The sequence below is a fragment of the Coregonus lavaretus genome, assembly GCF_964263955.1.
Source record: "Coregonus lavaretus genome assembly, chromosome: 23".
Taxonomy (NCBI): domain Eukaryota; kingdom Metazoa; phylum Chordata; class Actinopteri; order Salmoniformes; family Salmonidae; genus Coregonus; species Coregonus lavaretus.
The window spans coordinates 735,870-752,978 of NC_140010.1; the positions used below are offsets into that span (position 1 = coordinate 735,870).

Sequence of the window (17,109 nt, forward strand, 5' to 3'; positions counted from 1 at the left end):
CAGAGCTCCAGAGGTCCTCTGTGGAGATGGGAGAACCTTCCAGAAGGACAACTATCTCTGCAGCACTCCCCCTATCAGGCCTGTATGGTAGAGTGGCCAGACAGAAGTCACTCCTCAGTAAAAGGCACATGACAGCCAGCTTGGAGTTTGCCAAAAGGCACCTAAAGGTCTCTCAGACCATGAAAAACAAGATTCTTTGGTCTGATGAAACGAAGATTGACCTCTTTGGCCTGAATGCCAAGCGTCACGTCTGGAGGAAACCTGGCACCATCCCTACGGTGAAGCATGGTGGTGGCAGCATCATGCTGTGGGGATATCTTTCAGCGGCAGGGACTGGAAGACTAGTCAGGATCGAGGGAAATATGAACGGAGTAAAGTACAGAGAGATTCTTGATGAAAACCTGCTCCAGAGCGCTCAGGACCTCAGACTGGGGTGAAGGTTCACCTTCCAATCTATCAATCAAATGTATTTATTAAGCCTTTTTTACATCAGCAGATGTCACAAAGTGCTTATACAGAAACCCAGCCTAAAGCCCCAAACAGCAAGCAATGCAGAAGCACGGTGGCTAGGAAAAACTCCCTAGAAGGGCAGGAACCTAGGAAGAAACCTAGAGAGGAACCAGTCTCTGAGGGGTGGCCAGTCCCCTTCTGGCTGTGCCGGGTGTAGATTATAAGAGTACATGGCCATTTAAGGCCAGATTGTTCTTCAAGATGTTCAAACGTTCATAGATGACCAGCAGGGTCAAATAATAATCACAGTGGTTGTAGAGGGTGCAACAGGTCAGTACCTCAGGAGTAAATGTCAGTTGGCTTTTCATAGCCAAGCACTCAGAGGTCAAGACAGCAGGTGCTGCAGAGATCCTCTCAAGGTCTGGTAGAACAGGTGAACGTCCGGTGAACAGGTCAGGGTTCCCTAGCCGCAGGTAGAACAGTTGAAACTGGAGCAGCAGCACGACCAACTGGACAACGACCCTAAGCACACAGCCAAGACAACGCAGGAGTGGCTTCGGGACAAGTCTCTGAATAAGGCCAATTTAGAATAAGGTTGTAACGTAACAAAATGTGGAAAAGGTCATGGGGTCTGAATACTTTCTGAATGCACCGTGTATATATATATACACACACAGTGTGTATATATATATATTCCCGTGGCTCAGGAAAGGAAGACACTATGGTGGTTAGGTAGTAGATGGGTGGTAGTAATAGTAATAGTAGTGTTCTAGTAACTAAGCATTTCTTCCCGTGGCTCAGGACTGACCTGAGAGGGGTCCAATCGAATACACTGAGATCAATGCAAAACAGTCCACACCTGATTCCAACTAATCATAGACTTCAATCAAGACATGATTAGTTGAATCAGGTGTGTTATTGCTTGGTTTGAACACACTGGCCCTCTGTGGATTAGAAGGTATGCACTAAGACAATAACACACAACTTTCAATTAAATATCTGAAAGCTGATTGACATTTTCTGTACTCCTTTTTGGGTTAGAGTTCAACTTGTCTTCCTAAAGCCCGTCTGAAGACAGAGTCCAGTGAGTGTATAGGTAGAGTCCAGTCCAGTGAGTGTGTGGGTAGAGTCCAGTGAGTGTGTAGGTAGAGTCCAGTGAGTGTGTGGGTAGAGTCCAGTGAGTGTGTGGGTAGAGTCCAGTGAGTGTGTGGGTAGAGTCCAGTGAGTGTGTAGGTAGAGTCCAGTGAGTGTATGGGTAGAGTCCAGTGAGTGTGTGGGTAGAGTCCAGTGAGTGTATGGGTAGAGTCCAGTGAGTGTGTGGGTAGAGTCCAGTGAGTGTATGGGTAGAGTCCAGTGAGTGTATAGGTAGAGTCCAGTGAGTGTGTGGGTAGAGTCCAGTGAGTGTGTGGGTAGAGTCCAGTGAGTGTGTGGGTAGAGTCCAGTGAGTGTGTGGGTAGACTCCAGTGAGTGTATAGGTAGAGTCCAGTGAGTGTGTGGGTAGAGTCCAGTGAGTGTATAGGTAGAGTCCAGTGAGTGTGTGGGTAGAGTCCAGAGAGTGTGTGGGTAGAGTCCAGTGAGTGTGTGGGTAGAGTCCAGTGAGTGTGTGGGTAGAGTCCAGTGAGTGTATGGGTAGAGTCCAGTGAGTGTGTGGGTCGAGTCCAGTGAGTGTGTGGGTCGAGTCCAGTGAGTGTGTGGGTAGAGTCCAGTGATTGTTCGGGTAGAGTCCAGTGAGTGTATAGGTAGAGTCCAGTGAGTGTGTGGGTTGAGTCCAGTGAGTGTGTGGGTAGACTCCAGTGAGTGTATAGGTAGAGTCCAGTGAGTGTGTGGGTAGAGTCCAGTGAGTGTATAGGTAGAGTCCAGTGAGTGTGTGGGTAGAGTCCAGAGAGTGTGTGGGTAGAGTCCAGTGAGTGTGTGGGTAGAGTCCAGTGAGTGTAGAGGTAGAGTCCAGTGAGTGTGTGGGTAGAGTTCAGTGAGTGTGTGGGTAGAGTCCAGTGAGTGTGTGGGTTGAGTCCAGTGAGTGTGTGGGTAGAGTCCAGTGAGCGTGTGGGTAGAGTCCAGTGAGTTTATAGGTAGAGTCCAGCGAGTGTTTGAGTCGAGTCCAGTGAGTGTGTGGGTAGAGTCCAGTGAGTGTGTAGGTAGAGTCCAGTGAGTGTGTGGGTAGAGTCCAGTGAGTGTGTGGGTAGAGTCCAGTGAGTGTGTGGGTAGAGTCCAGTGAGTGTGTGGGTAGAGTCCAGTGAGTGTGTGGGTAGAGTCCAGTGAGTGTGTGGGTAGAGTCCAGTGAGTGTGTAGGTAGAGTCCAGTGAGTGTATGGGTAGAGTCCAGTGAGTGTGTGGGTAGAGTCCAGTGAGTGTATGGGTAGAGTCCAGTGAGTGTGTGGGTAGAGTCCAGTGAGTGTATGGGTAGAGTCCAGTGAGTGTATAGGTAGAGTCCAGTGAGTGTGTGGGTAGAGTCCAGTGAGTGTGTGGGTAGAGTCCAGTGAGTGTGTGGGTAGAGTCCAGTGAGTGTGTGGGTAGAGTCCAGTGAGTGTATGGGTAGAGTCCAGTGAGTGTGTGGGTCGAGTCCAGTGAGTGTGTGGGTCGAGTCCAGTGAGTGTGTGGGTAGAGTCCAGTGATTGTTCGGGTAGAGTCCAGTGAGTGTATAGGTAGAGTCCAGTGAGTGTGTGGGTTGAGTCCAGTGAGTGTGTGGGTAGACTCCAGTGAGTGTATAGGTAGAGTCCAGTGAGTGTGTGGGTAGAGTCCAGTGAGTGTATAGGTAGAGTCCAGTGAGTGTGTGGGTAGAGTCCAGAGAGTGTGTGGGTAGAGTCCAGTGAGTGTGTGGGTAGAGTCCAGTGAGTGTAGAGGTAGAGTCCAGTGAGTGTGTGGGTAGAGTCCAGTGAGTGTATGGGTAGAGTCCAGTGAGTGTGTGGGTCGAGCCCAGTGAGTGTGTGGGTAGAATCCAGTGAGTGTGTGGGTAGAGTCCAGTGAGTGTGTGGGTAGAGTCCAGTGAGTGTGTGGGTAGAGTCCAGTGAGTGTATGGGTAGAGTCCAGTGAGTGTGTGGGTCGAGTCCAGTGAGTGTGTGGGTCGAGTCCAGTGAGTGTGTGGGTAGAGTCCAGTGATTGTTCGGGTAGAGTCCAGTGAGTGTATAGGTAGAGTCCAGTGAGTGTGTGGGTTGAGTCCAGTGAGTGTGTGGGTAGACTCCAGTGAGTGTATAGGTAGAGTCCAGTGAGTGTGTGGGTAGAGTCCAGTGAGTGTATAGGTAGAGTCCAGTGAGTGTGTGGGTAGAGTCCAGAGAGTGTGTGGGTAGAGTCCAGTGAGTGTGTGGGTAGAGTCCAGTGAGTGTAGAGGTAGAGTCCAGTGAGTGTGTGGGTAGAGTTCAGTGAGTGTGTGGGTAGAGTCCAGTGAGTGTGTGGGTTGAGTCCAGTGAGTGTGTGGGTAGAGTCCAGTGAGCGTGTGGGTAGAGTCCAGTGAGTTTATAGGTAGAGTCCAGCGAGTGTTTGAGTCGAGTCCAGCGAGTGTGTGGGTCGAGTCCAGTGAGTGTATAGGTAGAGTCCAGTGAGTGTGTGGGTAGATTCCAGTGAGTGTATGGGTAGAGTCCAGTGATTGTGTGGGTAGAGTCCAGTGAGTGTGTGGGTAGAGTCCAGTGAGTGTATGGGTAGAGTCCAGTGAGTGTATGGGTTGAGTCCAGTGAGTGTGTGGGTAGCGTCCAGTGAGTGTGTGGGTAGAGTCCAGTGAGTGTGTGGGTAGAGTCCAGTGAGTGTGTAGGTAGAGTCCAGTGAGTGTATAGGTAGAGTCCAGTGAGTGTATAGGTAGAGTCCAGTGACTGTGTGGGTAGAGTCCAGTGAGTGTGTTGTTAGAGTCCAGGGAGTGTATAGGTAGAGTCCAGTGAGTGTGTGGGTAGAGTCCAGTGAGTGTATAGGTAGAGTTCAGTGAGTGTGTGGGTAGAGTCCAGTGAGTGTATGGGTAGAGTCCAGTGAGTGTATAGGTTGAGTCCAGTGAGTGTGTGGGTCGAGTCCAGTGAGTGTGTGGGTCGAGTCCAGTGAGTGTGTGGGTAGAGTCCAGTGATTGTTCGGGTAGAGTCCAGTGAGTGTATAGGTAGAGTCCAGTGAGTGTGGGGGTTGAGTCCAGTGAGTGTGTGGGTAGACTCCAGTGAGTGTATAGGTAGAGTCCAGTGAGTGTGTGGGTGGAGTCCAGTGAGTGTATAGGTAGAGTCCAGTGAGTGTGTGGGTAGAGTCCAGAGAGTTTGTGGGTAGAGTCCAGTGAGTGTAGAGGTAGAGTCCAGTGAGTGTGTGGGCAGAGTTCAGTGAGTGTGTGGGTAGAGTCCAGTGAGTGTGTGGGTAGAGTCCAGTGAGTTTAGAGGTAGAGTCCAGTGAGTGTGTGGGTAGAGTTCAGTGAGTGTGTGGGTAGAGTCCAGTGAGTGTGTGGGTTGAGTCCAGTGAGTGTGTGGGTAGAGTCCAGTGAGTGTGTGGGTAGAATCCAGTGAGTTTATAGGTAGAGTCCAGCGAGTGTTTGAGTCGAGTCCAGCGAGTGTGTGGGTCGAGTCCAGTGAGTGTATAGGTAGAGTCCAGTGAGTGTGTGGGTAGATTCCAGTGAGTGTATGGGTAGAGTCCAGTGATTGTGTGGGTAGAGTCCAGTGTAGTGTGTGGGTAGAGTCCAGTGAGTGTATAGGTAGAGTCCAGTGAGTGTATAGGTAGAGTCCAGCGAGTGTTTGAGTCGAGTCCAGCGAGTGTGTGGGTCGAGTCCAGTGAGTGTATAGGTAGAGTCCAGTAAGTGTGTGAGTAGATTCCAGTGAGTGTATGGGTAGAGTCCAGTGATTGTGTGGGTAGAGTCCAGTGAGTGTGTGGGTAGAGTCCAGTGAGTGTATGGGTAGAGTCCAGTGAGTGTGTGGGTAGAGTCCAGTGAGTGTATGGGTAGTGTCCAGTGAGTGTGTGGGTAGAGTACAGTGAGTGTGTGGGTAGAGTCCAGTGAGTGTGTAGGTAGATTCCAGTGAGTGTATAGGTAGAGTCCAGTGAGTGTGTGGGTAGAGTCCAGTGAGTGTATGGGTAGTGTCCAGTGAGTGTGTGGGTAGAGTCCAGTGATTGTGTGGGTAGAGTCCAGTGAGTGTGTAGGTAGATTCCAGTGAGTGTATAGGTAGAGTCCAGTGAGTGTGTGGGTAGAGTCCAGTGAGTGTGTTGGTAGAGTCCAGTGAGTGTGTGGGTAGAATCCAGTGAGTGTGTGGGTAGAGTCCAGTGAGTGTGTGGGTAGAGTCCAGTGAGTGTGTGGGTAGAGTCCAGTGAGTGTAGAGGTAGAGTCCAGTGAGTGTGTGGGTAGAGTCCAGTGAGTGTGTGGGTAGAGTCCAGTGAGTGTGTGGGTAGAGTCCAGTGAGTGTGTGGGTAGAGTCCAGTGAGTGTGTAGGTAGATTCCATTGAGTGTATAGGTAGAGTCCAGTGAGTGTGTTGGTAGAGTCCAGTGAGTGTGTGGGTAGAGTCCAGTGAGTGTGTGGGTAGAGTCCAGTGAGTGTATAGGTGGATTCCAGTGAGTGTGTGGGTAGAGTCCAGTGAGTGAATTAGATAAATCAGTACAGTCAGATAAATCAGATAAATCTGTATGGTCAGATAAATCAGTACTGTCAAATAAATCAGATAAATCCATACAGTCAGATAAATTAGATGAATCAGTACAGTCAGATAAATTAGATAAATCGGTACAGTCAGAAAAATTTGATAAATTAGATAAATCAGTACAGTCAGATAAATCAGATAAATCTGTATTGTCAGAGAAATCAGTACTGTCAAATAAATCAGATAAATCAGTACAGTCAGATAAATCAGATAAATCAGTACAGTCAGATACATCTGATAAATCGGTATGGTCAGATAAATCAGTACTGTCAAATAATCAGATAAATCAGTACAGTCAGATAAATTAGATGAATCAGTACATTCAGATAAATCAGTACAGTCAGATAAATCGGTACAATCAGATAAATTAGATGAATCAGTACAGTCAGATAAATTAGATAAATCAGTACAGTCAGATAAATCAGATAAATCAGTATATTCAGATACATCAGTACAGTCAGATAAATCAGTACAGTCAGATAAATCAGTACAATAAGATGAATCAGAAGAATTTGATGAATAAGTACAATCAGATAAATCAGTTAAATCAGTACATTCATATAAATCAGTACAGTCAGATAAATCAGTACAGTCAGATAAATCAGATAAATCGGTATGGTCAGATAAATCAGATAAATCAGTACTGTCAAATAAATCAGATAAATCAGTACAGTCAGATAAATCAGTACATTCATATAAATCAGTACAGTCAGATAAATCAGTACAGTCAGATAAATCAGATAAATCGGTATGGTCAGATAAATCAGATAAATCAGTACTGTCAAATAAATCAGATAAATCAGTACAGTCAGATAAATCAGTACAGTCAGATAAATCAGTATATTCAGATAAATCAGTACATTCATATAAATCAGTACAATAAGATGAATCAGAAGAATTTGATGAATAAGTACAATCAGATAAATCAGATAAATCAGTACAGTCAGATAAATCAGTACAGTCAGATAAATCAGATAAATCGGTATGGTCAGATAAATCAGTACTGTCAAATAAATCAGATAAATCAGTACTCTCAGATAAATCAGTACAATAAGATGAATCAGAAGAATTTGATGAATAAGTACAATCAGATAAATCAGATAAATCAGTACAGTCAGTTAAATCAGTACATTCATTTAAATCAGTACAGTCAGATAAATCAGTACAGTCAGATAAATCAGATAAATAGGTATGGTCAGATAAATCAGCACTGTCAAATAAATCAGATAAATCAGTACAGTCAGATAAATCAGTACAGTCAGATAAATTAGATGAATCAGTACAGTCAGATACATCTGATAAATCGGTATGGTCAGATAAATCAGTACTGTCAAATTAATCAGATAAATCAGTACAGTCAGATAAATCAGTACTGTCAAATTAATCAGATAAATCAGTACAGTCAGATAAATTAGATGAATCAGTACATTCAGATAAATCAGTACAGCCAGATTAATCGGTACAGTCAGATAAATTAGTACAGTCAGATAAATCAGATAAATCAGTATATTCAGATAAATCAGTACAGTCAGATAAATCAGTACAGTCAGATAAAATAGATGAATCAGTACATTCAGATAAATCAGTACAGCCAGATTAATCAGTACAGTCAGATAAATCGATACAGTCAGATAAATCAGATAAATCAGAACAGTCAGAGAAATCAGAGAAATCTGTGCAGTCAGATAAATCAGATAAATCCGTTCTGTCAGATAAAACCAAACATTCCGATAAATCAGATACATTTTACATTTTACATATTTAGCAGACGCTCTTATCCAAGCGACTTACAGTTAGTGACTGCATAAATTTTTGTTTTTTCATACTGATAAATAAGTATATTCAGATAAATCAGTACAGTCAGATAAATCAGTACAATCAGATACATCAGAAGAATTTGATGAAAAAGTACAATTAGATAAATCAGATGAATCAGTACAGTCAGATAAATCAGATAATCCGTGCTGTCAGATTCATCAGTACAGTCAGATAAATCAGATAAATCAGTACAGTCAGATACATCAGATAAATCAGTACAGTCAGATTCATCAGTACAGTCAGATAAATCAGATAAATCAGTACAGTCAGATACATCAGATAAATCAGTACAGTCAGATAAATCAGTACAGTCAGATAAATCAGATAATCCGTGCTGTCAGATTAAACCGAACATTCCGATAAATCAGATAAATCAGTAGTCATATTAAATAGATAAGTCAGTACAGTCATAAAAATGGGATACATTAGATACATCCGTGCAGTCAGATAAAACCAAACATTCCGATAAATCAGATAAATAAGTATATTCAGATAAATCAGTACAATAAGATGAATCAGAAGAATTTGATGAATAAGTACAATCAGATAAATCAGATAAATCAGTACAGTCAGTTAAATCAGTACATTCATTTAAATCAGTACAGTCAGATAAATCAGTACAGTCAGATAAATCAGATAAATCGGTATGGTCAGATAAATCAGATAAATCAGTACTGTCAAATTAATCAGATAAATCAGTACAGTCAGATAAATCAGTACAGTCAGATAAATCAGTACAGTCAGATAAATCAGATAAATCAGTATATTCAGATAAATCAGTACAGTCAGATGAATCAGAACAGTCAGATAAATCGATACAGTCAGATAAATCAGATGAATCAGAACAGTCAGAGAAATCAGAGAAATCCGTGCAGTCAGATACATTTTACATTTTACATATTTAGCAGACGCTCTTATCCAAGCGACTTACAGTTAGTGACTGCATACATTTTTGTTTTTTCATACTGATAAATAAGTATATTCAGATAAATCAGTACAGTCAGATAAATCAGTACAATCAGATACATCAGAAGAATTTGATGAAAAAGTACAATTAGATAAATCAGATGAATCAGTACAGTCAGATAAATCAGTACAGTCAGATAAATCAGATAATCCGTGCTGTCAGATTAAACCGAACATTCCGATAAATCAGATAAATCAGTAGTCATATTAAATAGATAAGTCAGTACAGTCATAAAAATGGGATACATTAGATACATCCGTGCAGTCAGATAAAACCAAACATTCCGATAAATCAGATAAATAAGTATATTCAGATAAATCAGTACAATAAGATGAATCAGAAGAATTTGATGAATAAGTACAATCAGATAAATCAGATAAATCAGTACAGTCAGTTAAATCAGTACATTCATTTAAATCAGTACAGTCAGATAAATCAGTACAGTCAGATAAATCTGATAAATCGGTATGGTCAGATAAATCAGTACTGTCAAATTAATCAGATAAATCAGTACAGTCAGATAAATCAGATGAATCAGTACATTCAGATGAATCAGTACAGTCAGATAAATCAGATAATCCGTGCTGTCAGATTAAACCGAACATTCCGATAAATCAGATAAATCAGTAGTCATATTAAATAGATAAGTCAGTACAGTCATAAAAATGGGATACATTAGATACATCCGTGCAGTCAGATAAAACCAAACATTCCGATAAATCAGATAAATAAGTATATTCAGATAAATCAGTACAGTCAGATAAATCAAATCAATCAGTACATTCAGATAAATCAGATAAATCGGTAAAGTCAGATTAATCGGTACAGTCAGATTAATCAGTACAGTCAGATTAATCAGTACAGTCAGATTAATTAATACAGTCAGATTAATCGGTACAGTCAGATTAATCAGTACAGTCAGATTAATTAATACAGTCAGATTAATCGGTACAGTCAGATTAATTAATACAGTCAGATTAATCAGTACAGTCAGATTAATCGGTACAGTCAGATAAATCAGTACAGTCAGATGAATTAGATAAATCAGTACAGTCCCTTTCTTCTCTGCATATCCTGTCAAACTCTGTCAGGTTGGATGGGGAGCGTCGCTGCACAGCTATTTTCTGGTCTCTCAAGAGATGTTAGATCGGGTTCTGGTCCGGGCTCTGGCTGGGCCACTCAAGGACATTCAGAGACTTGTCCCGAAGCCACTCCTGCATTGTCTTGGCTGTGTGCTTAGGGTCGTTGTCCTGTTGGAAGGTGAACCTTGGCCCCAGTCTGAGGTCCTGAGCGCTCTGGACAATTCCTTCGACCTCATGGCTTGGTTTTTGCTCTGACATCCACTGTCAACTGTGGGACCTTAAATAGACAGGTGTGTGCCTTTCCAAATAATGTCCAATAAATTGCATTTACCACAGGTGGACTCCAATCAAGTTGTAGAAACATCTCAAGGATGATCAATGGAAACAGGATGCACCGGAGCTCAATTTCAAGTCTCAAAGCAAAGGGTCTGAATACTTATGTAAATAAGGTATTTTTGTATTTGCAAAAATGTCTCCCAACCTGTTTTCACTTTGTCATTATGGGGTATTGTGTGTAGATTGATGAGGACAATTTATTGTTTAATACATTTTAGAATAAGGCTGTAATGTAACAAAATGTGGAAAAAGTGAAGGGGTCTGAATACTTTCCAATGACATCATCGGTGCGCATTGTGTGATTTTAACCACTTATGAGCAGGCATTGCCTACTAATTGCCTCCTAATTGTCTACTAATTGGTTGATGATGTCATTGGAAACACTTATGTCCCTCTATCTGTTTTACTACCAAACATAGAAACATATGTTGATGTTGGGGTGGATCTGGAGATGATGAGTATGAAGTTTAACAATTTTGAAAAGTCGGCCACTCAGGAACATGTCTTCTTGGGAAGCAACTCCAGTGTAGATTTGGCCTTGTGTTTTAGGTTATTGTCCTGCTGAAAGGTGAATTCATCTCCAAGTGTTTGGTAGAAAGCAGACTGAACCAGGTTTTCCTCTGGGGTTTTGCCTGTGCTTAGCTCCATTCTGTTTATTTCTTATCCTGAAAAACTCCCCAGTCCTTAATGATTACAAGCATACCAATAACATGATGCAGCCACCACTATAATTGAAAATATGGAGAGTGGTTCTCAGTAATGTGTTGTATTGGATTTGCACCAAACATAACACTTTGTATTCAGGACAAAAGGTTAATTGCTTTGCCACATTCTTTGCAGTCTTACTTTAGTGCCTTGTTGCAAACAGGATGCATGTTTTTGAATATTTTTATTCTGTACAAGCTTCCTTCTTTTCACTGTCAAGGTAGATGTAGGTGGGTGTGGGTGGAATCAGGCGCAGGACGCAGTACGTTAGTCCAACAGACTTTAGTGAGGCACAGCAAAACAAACACGAAATAAATGCCCTGAGGCAAAAGCTCCGCACGTAGGCGTAAACACAAGCGCACAAACAGGTGCGACAAAATACTCCAAAACTAAGGAGCAAACTAGCTCAACCGAGCAAACAGTAAATATCCAGCCTACCGGCACGACAGTAAAACAATCACACACAACACCTGACAAACACAACGAGAACTAAATAGGACACTAATGACACTAAATGATAACAGGTGTGACAACAATCAGACAAAAGCAAACGAACATAGAAACATGCAACGGTGGCAGCTAGTATTCCGGAGACGACGAACGCCGAAGCCTGCCCGAGCAAGGAAGAGAGGCAGCCTCGGCCGAAACCGTGACAGTACCCCCCCCTTGACGCGCGGCTCCAGACGTGCGCCGACTCCGGCCTCGGGGACGACCAGGAGGACGCGGAGCAGGATGCGTCGGGTGCCCACGATGGAATTCCGTCAGGAGAGACGGGTCCAAAATGTCTCTCCTCGGCACCCAGCACCGTTCCTCCGGGCCGTACCCCTCCCACTCCACTAGATATTGGAGACCCCCCATCCGACGTCTCGAATCCAAGATGGACCGCACAGAGTACGCCGGTGCCCCCTCGATGTCCAATGGGGGCGGAGGAGTCTCCCTGATCTCACTTTCTTGGAGTGGGCCAGCTACCACCGGCCTGAGAAGAGACACATGGAACGAGGGGTTAATACTTTTATACTCCACAGGCAGTTGTAATTTGTAACACACCTCGTTCAACCTTCTCAGGACTTTAAATGGCCCTACAAACCGCCGACCCAGTTTCCGACAGGGCAGGCGGAGGGGCAGGTTTCTGGTAGAGAGCCAGACTCGATCACCAGGTGCGTACACCGGTCCCTCACTGCGGTGGAGATCGGCGCTCGCCTTATGATGACGGATGGCCCGCTGCAGGTGGACGTGTGCAGCGTTCCATGTCTCCTCCGAGCGCCGCACCCACTCATCCACCGCAGGAGCCTCGATCTGGCTCTGCTGCCAAGGTGCCAGAACCGGCTGGTAACCTAACACACATTGGAAAGGGGTTAGGTTAGTGGAGGAATGGCGTAGGGAATTCTGGGCCATTTCGGCCCAGGGAACGTACCTTGCCCACTCCTCCGGCCGGTCCTGGCAGTATGTTCTAAGAAACCTACCCACATCCTGGTTCACACGTTCCACCTGCCCATTACTCTCCGGGTGGTAACCTGAGGTGAGGCTCACCGAGACCCCCAACCGCTCCATAAAAGCTCTCCAGACTCTGGAGGTAAATTGGGGACCTCGATCAGACACAATATCCTCGGGTACCCCGTAGTGCCGGAACACATGGGTGAATAGTGCTTCGGCAGTTTGCAGGGCCGTAGGAAGGCCCGGCATGGGGAGCAAACGACAGGCCTTAGAAAACCGGTCCACAACGACCAGTATAGTGGTATTCCCCTGTGAAGGAGGAAGGTCAGTGAGGAAATCCACCGAGAGGTGAGACCATGGTCGTTGTGGAACGGGCAGGGGTAGTAACTTACCCCTAGGCAGATGTCTAGGCGCCTTACACTGGGCGCACACCGAGCAGGAGGAAACATAAACCCTCACATCCCTCGCCAACGTGGGCCACCAGTACTTGGCACTAAGACAGTGCACTGTCCGGCCGATACCAGGGTGTCCAGAGGAGGGTGACGTGTGAGCCCAATAGATCAATCGATCCCGAACCTCGAGCTGAACTTACTTCCGACCCTCCGGACATTGAGGTGGACTAGGGTCGGTGCGTAACGCTCGCTCGAGTTCAGCATCGACCTCCCACACTACCGGTGCCACCAGACAAGACTCCGGCAGTATGGGAGTGGGCTCCACGGACCTCTCCTCCGTGTCATACCGCCGAGACAGTGCGTCTGCCTTACCATTCTGTGACCCAGGGATGTATGTGATCTTAAATGTGAACCGAGTCAAAAACATATTCCACCTCGCCTGGCGAGGGTTCAGCCTCCTCGCTGCCCGGATGTACTCCAGGTTACGGTGGTCCGTCAAAATGAGGAAAGGGTGTTGAGCCCCCTCAAGCCAGTGCCTCCACACCTTTAGGGCCTGTACCACGGCTAACAGCTCCCTGTCCCCTACGTCATAGTTTCGCTCCGCCGGACTGAGCTTCTTGGAATAAAAAGCACAGGGGCGGAGTTTAGGTGGCGCGCCGGACCGTTGCGAAAGCACGGCTCCTATACCGGCCTCTGACGCGTCCACCTCTACCTGAAATGGCAAAGAGGGATCCGGATGCGCCAGCACCGGGGCCGAGGTAAACAGGTCCTTCAACCTCCCAAACGCTCTGTCCGCCTCGGCTGACCACTGCAGACGCACCGGACCCCCCTTCAAAAGAGACGTTATGGGAGCTGCCACCTGTCCAAAACCCCGGATAAACCTCCGGTAGTAATTCGCAAACCCCAAGAACTGCTGCACCTCCTTCACAGTGGTTGGCGTTTGCCAATTACGCACGGCCGACACCCGGTCTACCTCCATCTTCACCCCTGACGCAGACAACTGATAACCCAAAAAGGAGACCGACTCCTGGAAAAACAGACACTTCTCTGCCTTGACATACAGGTCGTGCTCCAACAGCCTCCGCAACACTCTGCGCACCAGGGCCACATGCTCGACACGGGTAGGCGAGTACACGAGAATGTCATCTATGTACACGACCACCCCCTGCCCCTGCATGTCCCTGAAGATCTCATCAATGAATGATTGGAAAACTGAAGGAGCGTTCATCAACCCGTATGGCATGACAAGATACTCGTAATGGCCTGAGGTGGTACTAAAGGCTGTCTTCCATTCATCGCCCTCCCTAATGCGCACCAAGTTGTACGCGCTCCTGAGATCTAATTTAGTGAAGAAACGCGCCCCGTGCAATGACTCCGTCATGGTCGCAATCAGCGGGAGTGGATAACTGTACTTCACCGTGATCTGATTGAGACCACGGTAATCAATGCACGGGCGTAATCCTCCATCCTTTTTCTTCACAAAAAAGAAACTCGAGGACGCAGGGGAAGTGGAAGGCCGTATGTATCCTTGTCTCAGAGATTCGTCTATGTACGTCTCCATAGCTCTCTTCTCCTCCTGAGACAGAGGATACACATGGCTCCGTGGGAGCGCAGCTCCTGCCTGGAGGTCTATCGCACAATCTCCCTGCCTATGGGGAGGCAACTGCGTCGCCCTCGACTTACTGAACACAATAGCCAAATCCCCATACTCAGGGGGAACGTGCAATGCGGGCACCTGGTTTGGACTCTCCACCGAGGTAGCCCCTATGGAAACGCCTAAACATCGACCCACACACTGGGCAGACCACTCCATCAGAGCCCTCTCCTGCCACGAAATAGATGGGTTATGGGTACTCAACCAGGGCATGCCCAGCACCACCGGATACGCAGGCGAGACAATCAGAAATAGCTGGATCATCTCCTGATGACCCCCCTGCGCACACATCCTAAGTGGCGCAGTGACCTCCCTGATCAAGCCCGCACCCAACGGACGGCTATCTAGGGCATGAACGGGAAAGGGAACGTCAACAGGGAGAAGGGGAATCCCTAAGGCTAAACAAAACTTCTTATCAACAAAATTCCCAGCCGCGCCTGAATCTACCAGTGCCTTATGCTGGGAATGAGGTGCTACCTGTGGAAAACGCACAGATATACAGAAATGTGCAACAGAGCGCTCTGGGTGAGTGGGGCGCCTACTCACCTGGAAGGACTCCCCAGTGCGGGACCTGTCGTCCTCTCCCCGAGGAGGCCATCCCCAGCACCTAGCCGCGGTGTGTCCTCCCCGACCACAGTTGGTGCAGGAGATGGACCCCCTCGTAAGCCGACCCCTCCTCTCTCTAGCGCCAGCGCCCCCGAGCTCCATGGGGCACGGCTCGGAGGCGCTGGAGGGTGAAATGGACGGACCCCCCTCGGAACGTCCGCGGGTAGCTAACAGGGTATCCAGCCTGATGGACATGTCGACCAACTGGTCGAACGAGAGGCTGGTGTCCCTACAGGCCAGCTCCCTACGGACATCCTCGCGTAGACTACATCTGTAGTGATCGATGAGAGCCCGCTCATTCCACCCTGCATCCGCCGCTAGGGTACGGAACTCCAAGGCGAACTCCTGGGCACTCCTCTTCCCCTGCCTGAGGCCGACCAGACGCTCCCCCGCCGCTTTCCCCTCCGGGGGATGGTCAAACACCGCCCTGAAGCGGCGGGAGAACTCGTCGTAGGTGATGGTGTTAGCGTCGATCCTCCTCCACTCTGCGTTGGCCCATTCCAACGCCTTCCCGGAAAGGCAGGAGATCAGGGCGGACACACTCTCGTGTCCCGAGGGCGCCGGGTGCACGGTGGCCAGGTAAAGCTCCACCTGGAGAAGGAATCCCTGACACCCGGCCGCGGTCCCATCATAGGCCCTCGGGAGCGAGAGTCGAACTCCTCTGGGTTCCGGAGCGGGAATGGGCTGAGTGGTCGATGGTGCGGGCAGGGAGGATGGCGGTGGAGGAGTCCCTCGGGTCTCCCAGCCTCGGATGGTGGTGATCACCTCCTGCAGTGCGGACCCCATCCGCAGGATCTGGTCATCCTGCTCACGGATCCTGTCCTCCAACGTCGCCTGTGCTGCTGCGGCTCCTGCTGATTCCATCGAGTAAGGTGTGTGATTCTGTCAAGGTAGATGTAGGTGGGTGTGGGTGGAATCAGGCGCAGGACGCAGTATGTTAGTCCAACAGACTTTAGTGAGGCACAGCAAAACAAACACGAAATAAATGCCCTGTGGCAAAAGCTCCGCACGTAGGCGTAAACACAAGCGCACAAACAGGTGCGACAAAATACTCCAAAACTAAGGAGCAAACTAGCTCAACCGAGCAAACATTAAATATCCAGCCTACCGGCACGACAGTAAAACAATCACACACAACACCTGACAAACACAACGAGAACTAAATAGGACACTAATGACACTAAATGATAACAGGTGTGACAACAATCAGACAAAAGCAAACGAACATAGAAACATGCAACGGTGGCAGCTAGTATTCCGGAGACGACGAACGCCGAAGCCTGCCCGAGCAAGGAAGAGAGGCAGCCTCGGCCGAAACCGTGACATTCACTCTGTCAATTAGGTTAGTATTGCGGATTACCTACAATACAATGTTGTTGATCCATCTTCAGTTTTCTCCTATCACAACCATTAATCAAATCAAATCAAATGTATTGGTCACATACACATGGTCAGCAGATGTTATTGAGTGTGTAGCGAAATGCTTGTGCTTCTAGTTCCGACAGTGCAGCAATATCTAGCAAGTAATATCTAACAGTCCCACAACAAATATCTAATACACACAAAAGAGAATATATAAATATATGGATGAGCAATGTCATTATCAGAGCAGCATATGCTAAGATGCAATATATGGTATAGAATACAGTATATACATATGAGATGGGTAATGCAAGATATGTAAACATTATTAAGATAGTATAGAATAAAGTATATACATATGAGATGGGTAATGCAAGATATGTAAACATTATTAAGATAGTATAGAATACAGTAAATACATATAAGATAGGTAATGCAAGATATGTAAACATTATTAAGATAGTATAGAATAAAGTATATACATATGAGATGAGTAGTGCAAGTGGCGTTATTAAAGTGGCCAGTGTTCTTATTAAAGTGGCCAGTGATATTCATGTCTGTAGGCAGCAGCCTCTCTGTGCTGGTGATGGTCCTCCTAAACCCTCTAAAGTCACCATTAGCCTCATGTTGAAATCCCTGAGCGGTTTCCTTCCTCTCCGGCAACTGAGTTAGGATGTACGCCTGTATCTTTGTAGTGACTGGGTGAATTGAGACACCATCCAAAGTG

General features: G+C 46.4%; 1 protein-coding gene across 1 annotated transcript in view; it reads right to left on the bottom strand.

Moving 5' to 3' along the window:
* LOC311098818 (transcription elongation factor A protein 1-like) overlaps window positions 1-17,109 on the bottom strand; it is a gene marked incomplete at both ends in the record, with an annotated part of 125,368 nt that overhangs the window by 54,102 nt on the left and 54,157 nt on the right. The gene's annotated exons all lie outside the window — the stretch shown is intronic.